This window comes from Oncorhynchus kisutch, linkage group LG25 (genome assembly GCF_002021735.2).
Source record: "Oncorhynchus kisutch isolate 150728-3 linkage group LG25, Okis_V2, whole genome shotgun sequence".
Taxonomy (NCBI): Eukaryota; Metazoa; Chordata; class Actinopteri; order Salmoniformes; family Salmonidae; genus Oncorhynchus; species Oncorhynchus kisutch.
In genome coordinates, this window is record NC_034198.2 from 44,167,459 (window position 1) to 44,183,289 (window position 15,831).

Here is a 15,831-nt window from a genome sequence, read left to right on the forward strand (position 1 = left end):
AAATAGTACTGTGCAGCAGTCTTCATCGACCTGGCCAAGGCTTTCGACTCTGTCAATCACCACATTCTTATTGGCAGACTCGACAGCCTTGGTTTCTCAAATGACTGCCTCGCCTGGGTCACCAACTACTTCTCTGATAGAGTTCAGCGTGTCAATCAGAGGGCCTGTTGTCCGGACCTCTGGCAGTCTCTATGGGGGTGCCACAGGGTTCAATTCTCGGACAGACTCTCTTCTCTGAAAACATCAATGATGTTGCTCTTGCTGCGAGTGATTCTCTGATCCACCTCTACGCAGACAACACCATTCTGTATACATCTGGCCCTTCTTTGGACACTGTGTTAACTAACCTCCAAACGAGCTTCAATGCCATACAACACTCCTTCCGTGGCCTCCAACTGCTTTTACATGCTAGTAAAACTAAATGCATGCTCTTCAATCGATCACTGCCCGCCTGTCCAACATCACTACTCTGGACGGCTCTGACTTAGAATATGTGGACAACTACAAATACCTAGGTGTCTGGTTAGACTGTAAACTCTCCTTCCAGACTCACATTAAGCATCTCCAATTCAAAATTAAATCTAGAATTGGCTTCCTATTTTGCAACAAAGCATCCCTCACTCATGCTGCCAAACATACCCTCGTAAAACTGACCATCCTACTGATATTTGACTTTGGTGATGTCATCTACAAAATAGCTTCCAATACTCTACTCAGCAAACTGGTTGCAGTCTATCACAGTGCCATCCGTTTTGTCACCAAAGCCCCATACACTACCCACCATTGCAACCTGTATGCTCTCGTTGGTTGGCCCTCCCTTCATACTCGTCGCCAAACCCACTGGCTACAGGTTATCTACAAGTCTCTGATAGGTAAAGCCCTGCCTTATCTCAACTCACTGGTCACCATAGCAGCACCCACTCGTAGCACACGCTCCAGCAGGTATATTTCACTGGTCACCCACAAAGCCAAATCCTCCTTTGGCCACCTTTCCTTCCAGTTCTCTGCTGCCAATGACTGGAACGAAGTGCAAAAATCACTGAAGCTGGAGACACATATCTCCCTCACTAACTTTAAGCACCAGCTGTCAGAGCAGCTCACAGATAACTGCACCTGTTCATAGCCCATCTGTAAAGAACCCATCCAACTACCTCATCCCCATACTGTATTTATTTATTTATCTTGCTCCTTTGCACCCCAGTATCTCTACTTGCACATTAATCTTCTGCACATCTACCATTCCAGTGTTTAATTGCTATATTGTAATTACTTCGCCACCATGGCCTATTTATTGCCTTAACTCCCTTATCTTACCTCATTTACACTCACTGTATATAGACTTTTTGTTTTCTTTTGTTCTACTGTATCATTGACTGTATGTTTGTTTTACTCCATGTGTAACTCTGTGTTGTCTGTTCACACTGCTTTGCTTTATCTTGGCCAGGTTGCAGTTGCAAATGAGAACTTGTTTTCAACTGGCCTCCCTGGTTAAATAAAGGTGTTCTCAACTGGTCTACCTGGTTAAATAAAGGTGTTCTCAACTGGCCTACCTGGTTAAATAAAGGTGTTCTCAACTAGCCTACCTGGTTAAATAAAGGTGTTCTCAACTAGCCTACCTGGTTAAATAAAGGTGTTCTCAACTAGCCTACCTGGCTAAATAAAGGTGTTCTCAACTGGCCTACCTGGTTAAATAAAGGTGTTCTCAACTAGCCTACCTGGTTAAATAAAGGTGTTCTCAACTGGCCTACCTGGTTAAATAAAGGTGTTCTCAACTAGCCTACCTGGTTAAATAAAGGTGTTCTCAACTGGCCTACCTGGTTAAATAAAGGTGTTCTCAACTGGCCTACCTGGTTAAATAAAGGTGTTCTCAACTGGCCTACCTGGTTAAATAAAGGTGTTCTCAACTAGCCTACCTGGTTAAATAAAGGTGTTCTCAACTGGCCTACCTGGTTAAATAAAGGTGTTCTCAACTGGCCTACCTGGTTATATAAAGGTGTTCTCAACTGGCCTACCTGGTTAAATAAAGGTGTTCTCAACTGGCCTACCTGGTTAAATAAAGGTGTTCTCAACTGGCCTACCTGGTTAAATAAAGGTGTTCTCAACTGGCCTACCTGGTTAAATAAAGGTGTTCTCAACTAGCCTACCTGGTTAAATAAAGGTGTTCTCAACTGGCCTACCTGGTTAAATAAAGGTGTTCTCAACTGGCCTACCTGGTTAAATAAAGGTGTTCTCAACTAGCCTACCTGGTTAAATAAAGGTGTTCTCAACTGGCCTACCTGGTTAAATAAAGGTGTTCTCAACTAGCCTACCTGGTTAAATAAAGGTGTTCTCAACTGGCCTACCTGGTTAAATAAAGGTGTTCTCAACTGGCCTACCTGGTTAAATAAAGGTGTTCTCAACTGGCCTACCTGGTTAAAAAAAGGTGTTCTCAACTAGCCTACCTGGTTAAATAAAGGTGTTCTCAACTAGCCTACCTGGTTAAATAAAGGTGTTCTCAACTAGCCTACCTGGTTAAATAAAGGTGTTCTCAACTGGCCTACCTGGTTAAATAAAGGTGTTCTCAACTAGCCTACCTGGTTAAATAAAGGTGTTCTCAACTAGCCTACCTGGTTAAATAAAGGTGTTCTCAACTGGCCTACCTGGTTAAATAAAGGTGTTCTCAACTGGCCTACCTGGTTAAATAAAGGTGTTCTCAACTGGCCTACCTGGTTAAATAAAGGTGTTCTCAACTAGCCTACCTGGTTAAATAAAGGTGTTCTCAACTAGCCTACCTGGTTAAATAAAGGTGTTCTCAACTGGCCTACCTGGTTAAATAAAGGTGTTCTCAACTGGCCTACCTGGTTAAATAAAGGTGTTCTCAACTAGCCTACCTGGTTAAATAAAGGTGTTCTCAACTAGCCTACCTGGTTAAATAAAGGTGTTCTCAACTAGACTACCTGGTTAAATAAAGGTGTTCTCAACTAGCCTACCTGGTTAAATAAAGGTGTTCTCAACTAGCCTACCTGGTTAAATAAAGGTGTTCTCAACTAGCCTACCTGGTTAAATAAAGGTGTTCTCAACTGGCCTACCTGGTTAAATAAAGGTGTTCTCAACTAGCCTACCTGGTTAAATAAAGGTGTTCTCAACTAGCCTACCTGGTTAAATAAAGGTGTTCTCAACTAGCCTACCTGGTTAAATAAAGGTGTTCTCAACTGGCCTACCTGGTTAAATAAAGGTGTTCTCAACTAGCCTACCTGGTTAAATAAAGGTGTTCTCAACTAGCCTACCTGGTTAAATAAAGGTGTTCTCACTAGCCTACCTGGTTAAATAAAGGTGTTCTCTACTAGCCTACCTGGTTAAATAAAGGTGTTCTCAACTAGCCTACCTGGTTAAATAAAGGTGTTCTCAACTAGCCTACCTGGTTAAATAAAGGTGTTCTCAACTAGCCTACCTGGTTAAATAAAGGTGTTCTCAACTAGCCTACCTGGTTAAATAAAGGTGTTCTCAACTAGCCTACCTGGTTAAATAAAGGTGTTCTCAACTAGCCTACCTGGTTAAATAAAGGTGTTCTCAACTAGCCTACCTGGTTAAATAAAGGTGTTCTCAACTAGCCTACCTGGTTAAATAAAGGTGTTCTCAACTGGCCTACCTGGTTAAATAAAGGTGTTCTCAACTAGCCTACCTGGTTAAATAAAGGTGTTCTCAACTAGCCTACCTGGTTAAATAAAGGTGTTCTCAACTAGCCTACCTGGTTAAATAAAGGTGTTCTCAACTGGCCTACCTGGTTAAATAAAGGTGTTCTCAACTAGCCTACCTGGTTAAATAAAGGTGTTCTCAACTGGCCTACCTGGTTAAATAAAGGTGTTCTCAACTAGCCTACCTGGTTAAATAAAGGTGTTCTCAACTAGCCTACCTGGTTAAATAAAGGTGTTCTCAACTAGCCTACCTGGTTAAATAAAGGTGTTCTCAACTAGACTACCTGGTTAAATAAAGGTGTTCTCAACTGGCCTACCTGGTTAAATAAAGGTGTTCTCAACTAGCCTACCTGGTTAAATAAAGGTGTTCTCAACTGGCCTACCTGGTTAAATAAAGGTGTTCTCAACTAGCCTACCTGGTTAAATAAAGGTGTTCTCAACTAGCCTACCTGGTTAAATAAAGGTGTTCTCAACTAGCCTACCTGGTTAAATAAAGGTGTTCTCAACTGGTCTACCTGGTTAAATAAAGGTGTTCTCAACTGGCCTACCTGGTTAAATAAAGGTGTTCTCAACTAGCCTACCTGGTTAAATAAAGGTGTTCTCAACTAGCCTACCTGGTTAAATAAAGGTGTTCTCAACTAGCCTACCTGGTTAAATAAAGGTGTTCTCAACTAGCCTACCTGGTTAAATAAAGGTGTTCTCAACTGGTCTACCTGGTTAAATAAAGGTGTTCTCAACTGGTCTACCTGGTTAAATAAAGGTGTTCTCAACTAGCCTACCTGGTTAAATAAAGGTGTTCTCAACTAGCCTACCTGGTTAAATAAAGGTGTTCTCAACTAGACTACCTGGTTAAATAAAGGTGAAATAAAATAAATAAATAAAAATACACCCCCCTACGCCCTCTGAATCCAATCAGCCAATCAGTACACCCCCCTACGCCCTCTGAATCCAATCAGCCAATCAGTACACCCCCCTACGCCCTCTGAATCCATTCAGCCAATCAGTACACCCCCCTACGCCCTCTGAATCCAATCAGCCAATCAGTACACCCCCCTACGCCCTCTGAATCCAATCAGCCAATCAGTACACCCCCCTACGCCCTCTGAATCCAATCAGCCAATCAGTACACCCCCCTACGCCCTCTGAATCCATTCAGCCAATCAGTACACCCCCCTACGCCCTCTGAATCCAATCAGCCAATCAGTACACCCCCCTACGCCCTCTGAATCCAATCAGCCAATCAGTACACCCCCCTACACCCTCTGAATCCAATCAGCCAATCAGTACACCCCCCTACGCCCTCTGAATCCAATCAGCCAATCAGTACACCCCCCTACGCCCTCTGAATCCAATCAGCCAATCAGTACACCCCCCTACGCCCTCTGAATCCAATCAGCCAATCAGTACACCCCCCTACGCCCTCTGAATCCAATCAGCCAATCAGTACACCCCCCTACGCCCTCTGAATCCAATCAGCCAATCAGTACACCCCCCTACGCCCTCTGAATCCAATCAGCCAATCAGTACACCCCCCTACGCCCTCTGAATCCAATCAGCCAATCAGTACACCCCCTACGCCCTCTGAATCCAATCAGCCAATCAGTACACCCCCCTACGCCCTCTGAATCCAATCAGCCAATCAGTACACCCCCCTACGCCCTCTGAATCCATTCAGCCAATCAGTACACCCCCCTACGCCCTCTGAATCGAATCAGCCAATCAGTACACCCCCCTACGCCCTCTGAATCCAATCAGCCAATCAGTACACCCCCCTACGCCCCCTGAATCCATTCAGCCAATCAGTACACCCCCCTACGCCCCCTGAATCCATTCAGCCAATCAGTACACCCCCCTACGCCCCCTGAATCCATTCAGCCAATCAGTACACCCCCCTACCATTGTGTCATCATAATGCTTTAGCAAATGTACATTACACCAGGAGCATTGGTAGACAATGTAAGTAACTTAATGTATGTCCCTCTAACTGTCTAAATGCCTCTGCTGATCCTATAGCTGTTGTACATAGCAATTATGTGTCTATGAACCATAATTATACTGTTAACACTGAGGAGGTGTGTCCTAGTAGGAAGACCACTGTTAACACTGAGGTGGTGTGTCCTAGTAGGAAGACCACTGTTAACACTGAGGTGGTGTGTCCTAGTAGGAAGACCACTGTTAGCGCTGAGGTGGTGTGTCCTAGTAGGAAGACCACTGAGGGGATGTGACCTATAGGAAGACCACTGAGGGGGTGTGTCCTAGTAGGAAGACCACTGTTAACACTGAGGGGATGTGTCCTAGTAGGAAGACCACTGTTAACACTGAGGGGATGTGTCCTAGTAGGAAGACCACTGTTAACACTGAGGTGGTGTGTCCCAGTAGGAAGACCACTGTTAACACTGAGGTGGTGTGTCCTAGTAGGAAGACCACTGTTAACACTGAGGTGGTGTGTCCTATAGGAAGACCACTGCTAGCACTGAGGTGGTGTGTCCTAGTAGGAAGACCACTGAGGTGGTGTGTCCTATAGGAAGACCACTGCTAGCACTGAGGTGGTGTGTCCTAGTAGGAAGACCACTGAGGTGGTGTGTCCTATAGGAAGACCACTGCTAGCACTGAGGTGGTGTGTCCTAGTAGGAAGACCACTGAGGTGGTGTGTCCTATAGGAAGACCACTGTTAACACTGAGGTGGTGTGTCCTATAAGAAGACCACTGTGTGCAGCTCAACCTGCACTAACATAAATAACATGAAAATCTGCTAAGCTTCCCAGTAAAGCAATGAAAACAAGCAAGCATAGGGAGGTGCACAATTGGCACAGCGTCATCTGGGTTTCGCCAGGGTAGGCTGTCATTTTAAATAAGAATTGGTTCTTAACTGACTTGTTAAATAAAATAACAAGGTGTGTGTGTTCTGTTTTCCTGACATCCAGCAGCTAAACGGTGAGCCGCCCTCAGCATCAACCGAACCCCACAACCCACCCATCTGCTGAGGAAACAGAAAACCATGACGACCCACCCATTTACTGAGGAGACAGAAAACCATGACGACCCACCCATTTACTGAGGAAACAGAAAACCATGACGACCCACCCATTTACTGAGGAAACAGAAAACCATGACGACCCAGACATTTACTGAGGAAACAGAAAACCATGACAACCTACCCATTTACTGAGGAAACAGAAAACCATGACGACCCACCCATTTACTGAGGAAACAGAAAACCATGACGACCCACCCATTTACTGAGGAAACAGAAAACCATGACGACCCAGACATTTACTGAGGAAACAGAAAACCATGACGACCTACCCATTTACTGAGGAAACAGAAAACCATGACGACCCACCCATTTACTGAGGAAACAGAAAACCATGACGACCCACCCATTTACTGAGGAAACAGAAAACCATGACGACCCACTCATACTGGCAGTTACCAGACCACCTACTGTCGTAGCTACCCTACCCCTCTCACAGTAACTACCCTACCCCTCTCACAGTAACTACCTACCCCTCTCACAGTAACTCCCCTACCCATCAACACAGTAACTACACTACCCCTCTCACAGTAACTACACTACCCCTCTCACAGTAACTACCTACCCCTCTCACAGTAACTACCTACCCCTCTCACAGTAACTACCTACCCCTCTCACAGTAACTACCCCACCCCTCTCACAGTAAGTACCCACCCCTCTCACAGTAACTACCCTACCCCTCTCACAGTAACTGCCTACCCCTCTCACAGTAACTACCCTACCCCTCTCACAGTAACTACCCTACCCATCTCACAGTAACTACCCTACCCCTCAACACAGTAACTACCCTACCCCTCTCACAGTAACTACCTACCTCTCTCACAGTAACTACCCTACCCCTCTCACAGTAACTACCTACCCCTCTCACAGTTGACTCCAGAGTAGCCCTCAACACAGTAACTACCAACCCCTCTCACAGTAACTACCCTACCCCTCAACACAGTAACTACCCTACCCCTCTCACAGTAACTACCCTACCCCTCTCACAGTAACTACCCTACCCCTCAACACAGTAACTACCCACCCCTCTCACAGTAACTACCTACCCCTCAACACAGTAACTACCCTACCCCTCTCACAGTAACTACCCTACCCCTCTCACAGTAACTACCCTACCCCTCTCACAGTAACTACCCACCCCTCTCACAGTTGACTCCAGAGTAGCCCTCAACACAGGAACACTGGTATTTGTCAGGTCCCGTGTTGCTGCAGGTTCCTCCGTTCAGACAGGGCTGTTTGGTCCCACAGAAGTTCAGATCTGAGAGAGGGGGAGGAGAGAGAGAGGGGAGGAGAGAGTGGGGAGAGGAGAGAGAGAGGGGAGGAGAGAGTGGGGAGAGGAGAGAGTGGGGGGAGGAGAGAGAGAGGGGAGGAGAGAGTGGGGAGAGGAGAGAGTGGGGGGAGGAGAGAGTGGGGAGAGGAGAGAGTGGGGGGAGGAGAGAGAGAGGGGAGGAGAGAGTGGGGAGAGGAGATAGAGAGAGGGGAGGAGAGAGTGGGGAGAGGAGAGAGTGGGGGGAGGAGAGAGAGAGGGGAGGAGAGAGTGGGGAGAGGAGAGAGAGAGGGGAGGAGAGAGTGGGGGGAGGAGAGAGAGAGGAATGATTGGGGGAGGAGAGATTGGGGGAGGAGAGAGTGGGAGAGGAGAGAGTGGGGGAGGAGAGAGAGGGGGATGGATGGAGAAAGACAGAGGAAAAGAGAAAGACTTAGAGATAGCACTGGTGGAAAAAGCAGCACACTTATCTTCACCATGGTGCCATTAGGTGCCAGTATGAGTAATGGTGGCATTATGTAATGGTGACACTATGAGTAATGGTGCCATTATGAGTAATGGTGGCACTATGAGTAATGGTGGCACTATGAGTAATGGTGACATTATGAGTAATGGTGGCACTATGAGTAATGGTGCCATTATGAGTAATGGTGGCACTATGAGTAATGGTGGCACTATGAGTAATGGTGGCATTAAGTAATGGTGACACTATGAGTAATGGTGGCATGATGAGTAATGGTGGCACTATGCGTAATGGTGCCATTATGAGTAATGGTGGCACTATGAGTAATGATGGCATGATGAGTAATGGTGGCACTATGCGTAATGGTGCCATTATGAGTAATGGTGGCACTATGAGTAATGATGGCATGATGAGTAATGGTGGCACTATGAGTAAAGGTGACAAGGGAAGTATTTAAGAGAATAGTTTCATTCCAACTGTACTGTAGAGAGAAAAGTGTCACTCAGTAAAACAACATTTGACAAAGAAAACATGGGAGAAAACATTGGAGGGACACTGTAAAACAGGCTGGCTATGTCTGAGGAAGGGAGGTGTATGAACAAGAGCAGAGGAATAAAGTGTACCTTTGTCACAGAGATGTCCTCCCCAGTTGGTATCACACAGACACTGTAAAACAGGCTGGCTATGTCTGAGGAAGGGAGGTGTATGAACAAGAGCAGAGGAATAAAGTGTACCTTTGTCACAGAGATGTCCTCCCCAGTTGGTATCACACAGACACTGCCATGGTTCAACACAGGTTCCATGGATACAGCCAGGGTGAGGATTACACTGGTCACAGTACTGCCCCTGCCAGCCATACAGACACCTGGAAAACACACACATACCAGTGGTGTCACTAGGCCTTGGGGATTGAGCCCTAAACCTTTAGATCAGGTGTCCAACTCATTCCACAGAGGGCTGAGGGCTTTTCGCACCACCCTTATACTTGATTATTTAAAAGGGCACTAATTAGTAAAGAACCTCCCTCACCTGGTTGTCTAGGTCTTAATTAGTAAAGAACCTCCCTCACCTGGTTGTCTAGGTCTTAATTAGTAAAGAACCTCCCTCACCTGGTTGTCTAGGTCTTAATTAGTAAAGAACCTCCCTCACCTGGTTGTCTAGGTCTTAATTAGTAAAGAACCTCCCTCACCTGGTTGTCTAGGTCTTAATTAGTAAAGAACCTCCCTCACCTGGTTGTCTAGGTCTTAATTAGTAAAGAACCTCCCTCACCTGGTTGTCTAGGTCTTAATTAGTAAAGAACCTCCCTCACCTGGTTGTCTAGGTCTTAATTAGTAAAGAACCTCCCTCACCTGGTTGTCTAGGTCTTAATTAAAGGAAAAACCAACAACCTGCAGACGCTAGGCCCTCTGTGGAATGCTTTTCACACTTCTTCTTTAGATGGTTTTCAGTCTCACAGGAGTTTCCATCATCATCATTATTCTGGACTGTGGACCTAGGTTCATCTTTCAAACACCCATGTGGGTTAGTATTCTCCTAAAAACCAATGAGTAGACGGGAGAGGCAGGACTTGGCCAATCTAAAATAAAACCAAGTTCGTTTTATACATGAGAGCAGTTTTGGAATAAAATGATTTAATAACGTGTGTGGGACAGAAAAAGAGAAAGAGCGAGAGAGTGAAGGAGAAAACGAGCGTCAAAGTGCACACGAAAGAGCGCTTCGGTACTGTGGGGTTCTTTAATCTTGTCTTTAGACAGGTCGGAGCCTGTTGAGTTGTATGTAGGTTTTTGGCAATACACTGTAGATGTACAGTATGTGCTCTAGAGTCCAGATAGATAGATCTCTCAATGTTCTGATCTCTCAATGTTCTGATCTCTCAACGTTCTGATCTCTCAACGTTCTGATCTCTCAACGTTCTGATCTCTCAACGTTCTGATCTCTCAACGTTCTGATCTCTCAACGTTCTGATCTCTCAACGTTCTGATCTCTCAACGTTCTGATCTCTCAACGTTCTGATCTCTCAACGTTCAGATCTCTCAATGTTCTGATCTCTCAACGTACAAAAAAAAAGACGTTTTTGTCTTTTGAGCTTCTAGTCATGAAATCTATGCAGCCTACTCAATGACTTTTTATAGCTACTGTTTACAGGCCTCCTCACTGAGTTCCCTGAATTCCTATCGGACCTCGTAGTCATGGCGGATAATATTCCAATTTTTGATGACTTTAATATTCACATGGAAAAGTCCACAGACCCACTCCAAAAGGCTTTCGGAGCCATCATCGACTCAGTGGGTTTTGTCCAACATGTCTCTGGACCCACTCACTGTCACAGTCATACTCTGGACCTAGTTTTGTCCCATGGAATAAATGTTGTGGATCTTAATGTTTTTCCTCATAATCCTGGACTATCGGACCACCATTTTATTATGTTTGGAATCGCAACAAATTATCTGCTCAGACCCCAACCAAGGAACATCAAAAGTCATGCTATAAATTCTCAGACAACCCAAAGATTCCTTGATGCCCTTCCAGACTCCCTCCACCTACCCAAGGACGTCAGAGGACAAAAATCAGTTAACCACCTCACTGAGGAATTCAATTTAACCTTGCGCAATACCCTAGATGCAGTTGCACCCCTAAAGACTAAAAACATTTGTCATAAGAAACTTGCTCCCTGGTATGCAGAAAATACCCGAGCTCTGAAGCAAGCTTCCTGGAAATTGGAACGGAAATGGCGCCACACCAAATTGGAAGTCTTCCAACTAGCTTGGAAAGACAATACCGTACAGTACCGAAGAGCCCTTACTGCTGCTCGATCATCCTATTTTTCCAACTTAATTTAGGAAAATAAGAACAATCCGAAATGTATTTTTGATACTGTCGCAAAGCTAACTAAAGAGCAGCATTCCCCAAGAGAGGATGGCTTTCACTTCAGCAGTAATAAATTCATGAACTTCTTTGAGGAAAAGATCATGATCATTAGAAAGCAAATTGCGGATTCTGCGTATTCCTCCAAAGCTCAGTTGTCCTGAGTCTGCACAACTCTCCAGGACCTAGGATCAAGAGAGACACTGAAGTGTTTTAGTACTATATCTCTTGACACAATGATGAAAATAATCATGGCCTCTAAACCTTCAAGCTGAATACAACTAAACTACTGAAAGAGCTGCTTCCTGTGCTTGGCCCTCCTATGATGAACATAATAAACGGCTACTCTATCCACCGGATGTGTACCAAGCTCACTAAAAGTGGCATTAATAAAGCCTCTCTTGAAAAAGCCAAACCTTGACCCAGAAAATATAAAAAACTAATCGGCCTATATCGAATCTTCTATTCCTCTCAACATTTTTTTAAAAAGCTGTTGCGCAGCAACTCACTGCCTTCCTGAAGACAAACAATGTATGGTTTTAGACCCCATCATAGCACTAAGACTGCACTTGTGAAGGTGGTAGATTACCTTTTAATGGCATCAGACCGAGGCTCTGCATCTGTCCTCGTGCTCCTAGACCTTAGTGCTGCTTTTGATACCACCGATCACCACATTCTTATGGAGAGATTGGAAACCCAAATTGTTCTACACGGACAAGTTCTGGCCTGGTTTAGATCTTATCTGTCGGAAAGATATCAGTTTGTCTCTGTGAATGGTTTGTCCTCTGACAAATCAACTGTAAATTTCGGTGCTCCTCAAGGTTCCGTTTTAGGATCACTATTGTTTTCACAATATATTTTACCTATTGGTGATGTCATTCAAAAAAAAATTAACTTTCACTGCTATGCGGACAACACACAGCTGTACATTTCAATGAAACGTGGTGAAGCCCAAAAATTGCCCTCGCTAGAAGCCTGTGTTTCAAACATAAGGAAGTGGATGGCTGCAAACGTTCTACTTTTAAACAAAACAGAGATGCTTGTTCTAGGACCCAAGAAACAAAGAGATCTTCTGTTGAATATGACAATTAATTTTGATAGTTGCACAGTTGTCTAAAATAAAACTGTGAAGGACCTCGGCGTTACTCTGGACCCTGATCTCTCTTTTGACGAATATATCAAGACTGTTTCAAGGACAGCTTTTTTCCATCTACGTAACATTGCAAAAATCAGAAACGTTCTGTCCAAACATGACGCAGAAAAAATAATCCATGATTTTGTTACTTCTAGGTCAGACTACAGCAATGCTCTACTTTCCAGCTACCCGGAATTAAGCACTAAATAAACTTCAGTTAGTGCTAAATACGGCTGCTAGAATCCTGACTAGAACCAAAAAATGTGATCATATTACTCCAGTGCTAGCCTCCCGACACTGGCTTCCTTTTAAGGCAAGGGCTGTGTGAAGTAGAAGTCCGTCACTGGCCGCGGGCAGCATTTGGTTCTTTAACGCACACACATATTCATCACTCCTCCCTGCGCCATTATACCATAAGTTAACAATGTGGGTCGACACACAATTTAACTTCTGTCTTGGTGCATGCATTTCACACTGGTCAATGTTCATATTTGAGAGATACAATAATTATTATACTTATCAATGTTGTGGATGAGCGCATTGTTTGTTTGTTCTGTTCCTCTCTCTCCATCTCTGTAGCTTCTGGGTATGCTGGAAAAGGACCCGAGCTAAGGGAATTGGGTTGGCTTTATAGTGCCTGTCCCAAATGGCTCATTAATGCATATGGGCATATTGAAAGATATTGTCAGTAGTGATGTAATGTTGTAAATGTTATGTTGTGATATTGTTTAAAACCGTGTTGCAATGTATATCCTTTAGTATGTTTAGTTCATGGAAAATGTAGGTTTGTATTGTTAATTGATTAATTAATTAGGGTTAATTGTTCTGAGGGGAGCGGCTAGCCCTACAAAAGGAGCCTCTCTCCAGTCTCTAAGGGGGATTGTTTGGATTGAGCTGTGGATGGGGCAGCATTGTTGTTAAGCTGTCCCATAAGGTAGACGTTGATGGCAGTACTGTTGTTTTTTGTTCCGGAATCACTTGTAAATAAACACCTTTGCACAGAATAACTTTTGTGGTTCCGCCATCTTTTTATTTTTATAGAGGTTAGGTTATCCAGTTTAGCCATCTGGCCTACTCTACGTGACATATGGTGGCAGTGGTGGGATGGCGTACCGCAAATCAGTGAATTCCAACAAGAGAGGTAAAGGAATGCGTACAGGATTGCGTTCTCAGCAACAGCATCAACTGTCAGAAAAGGTACCTGAAGTTGAACCGGGGTGGAATACCATGGAATCGTCTGGTGAAGAAGAGGTCAAGTATGAGAAACTAGGAGCCCGACCGCGGGGCCAAAGACAACCAGAACTGGGTGAGCTGCTGACTGAAGGAGCAGTTGGGGGACCAGAACCACACCCAACCATGGTAACCCTTTTTCAGCAACTTTTCACCTGCCTTGAGAGGAGGGACGAAGACCTCAAGCAGGAGTTACGTGGCCTACGCCAATCTATCCTCACAGCTCCCCACCAGGCGGAACTCGTCAGTGAGAGCCCAAGATTGGGTCTTCCAACACCAGGACGACAAAGGCTCGATGCAGCAGGGACTTCAACTCCACAGCAGGCACCCCAAGCAGTAATGAGGCCAGCACCAGGAGACCAGTCCAGCAGTGTTAATGTCCATCTTCCAGCATTCCTGAGGAAGGAGCCAAAGATGCCCTCATACCAGCAGGGGGAGGACATTGAAAACATGGCTAAGACGTGGCAGTGGCCTGAGGTAGAGTGGGCCTGCAGGCTTGTCCCATTGCTCACGGGCAAGGCCTTAGAGGCTTACACAGCAATGGATGAGGGGCTGGCCAATGTCTACAAGGGCTTGAAGGAAGCGCTGCTGGTGAAGTTTGACATCTCACCGGAAACCTACTGTCAACGCTTCAGAGCTGCATCAACGCCAGCGGGTGAGTCGCCGACAGAGACGTACCACCGCCTCAAGGGTCTCTACCGACGATGGGTTCGACCGGGGGAGAAGACACAGGACGAAATCGGGGAGGTCATCATCCTCGAGCAACTTCTACAAGTTCTACCACACAACCGCTTATGGCGGCCAAGCTTGCACTGCAGTATCTTAATGCACGTAAAGGGGGCCCACCACAACCTGCAGCACCCGCTCCAAGGAGTCTCAGAGACACAAGGGACATCAGAAACGCCAGAGATGGTGGAGGTAACTCTGGGGGTTATGTGTCTGGGAGGGAGGTAAGGGATCATGCAGTTCGCTCTGATGGGAGGGGTCTGACCTGTTTTTACTGCCGGCAGCAGGGGCACAAAGCTTCAATGTGTCCGCTACGTAAATCCAAGCTCTCAGGTTACTGTTATGTACCCAGAGAGGGGGATGGTGTTCAGAATAGACAGACTCGGGAAGGGTCATGCTTGGTACCTGTAAAAGTGAATGGTAAAAGTCTTACTGCAATGATTGACACCGGCAGTTCCCTGTCATTGATCAGAAAAGGTAATGTACCTGTTAATGACATTGATTATGGTCATCAGACACTGATCCAATGTGTCCATGGTGACCAGTCACAGCAGCCCACAGCTGAGCTCACAGTTGAGATTCAGGGTCAGAAATACCTCCTCAAAGTTGGGGTAATGGAGAAGCTACCTTTTGAGATGATTTTGGGGAGGGATGTGACTGTACCCTCTGATCTGTTGGGAAGTGTGGGGGGTCAGCTATATGAGCAGTCAGTTTGCCAGTCTGATGTTCAGATGGCATGTTCAGTTGTCACTCGTGCCCAGGCCAAAGCTGGTTTACAACCTCTGCCTGACTTGTGTGATAGTCTGTGCGAGGGGGGAACCAAAGGGCCCAGAAAGTCACGCCGCCAGCGGCGTCTTGAGAAGTATGTGGGAACCCCTGTACCTGTTGCTGATGTGTCTGGGTTAGAGGTGCAATGGGATGTTCCACAATTTTGCTACACTGCAGAAGTCTGACGCAACCTTGAAATGTTTGTTTGACAAGGCCTTAGCTGGGGACAGTCAATCTTTATGTGGGGGGATTTACACAGTAGACAACCACATACTCTACCTTGGGTCAGAGGCAGATAGCAGGAAGTTGGTGGTGCCATCTACCTGTAGACCACTTGTTCTCAACCTTGCACATACAGTTCCATGGGCAGGCCATCTAGGGCAACATAAGACCTATCTTAGGCTAGGCTCCCGTTTCTTTTGGCCCTCCATGTATACTGATGTACAAAAATACTGCAAATCATGCCCCACGTGCCAGAAAACCAGTGCTGTCCGTAGGTCTGAACGGGCTCCTCTATGTTCACTGCCAGTTATCTCTACCCCATTCAAGAGACTTGCAATGGACATTGTTGGACCCTTGGAGAAGAGTAGTGCAGGTTACAAGTATATATTGGTGATCTGTGACTATGCCACCCGGTTCCCAGAAGCCTTCCCACTCCGTTCCATAACCACT

The 15,831-nt window shown here is 45.6% G+C and overlaps 1 pseudogene; it reads right to left on the reverse strand.

Annotated features, from left to right (window-relative positions):
• Positions 1-15,831, reverse strand: part of LOC109884715 (protein jagged-1b-like) — a 183,897-nt pseudogene that overhangs the window by 118,388 nt on the left and 49,678 nt on the right.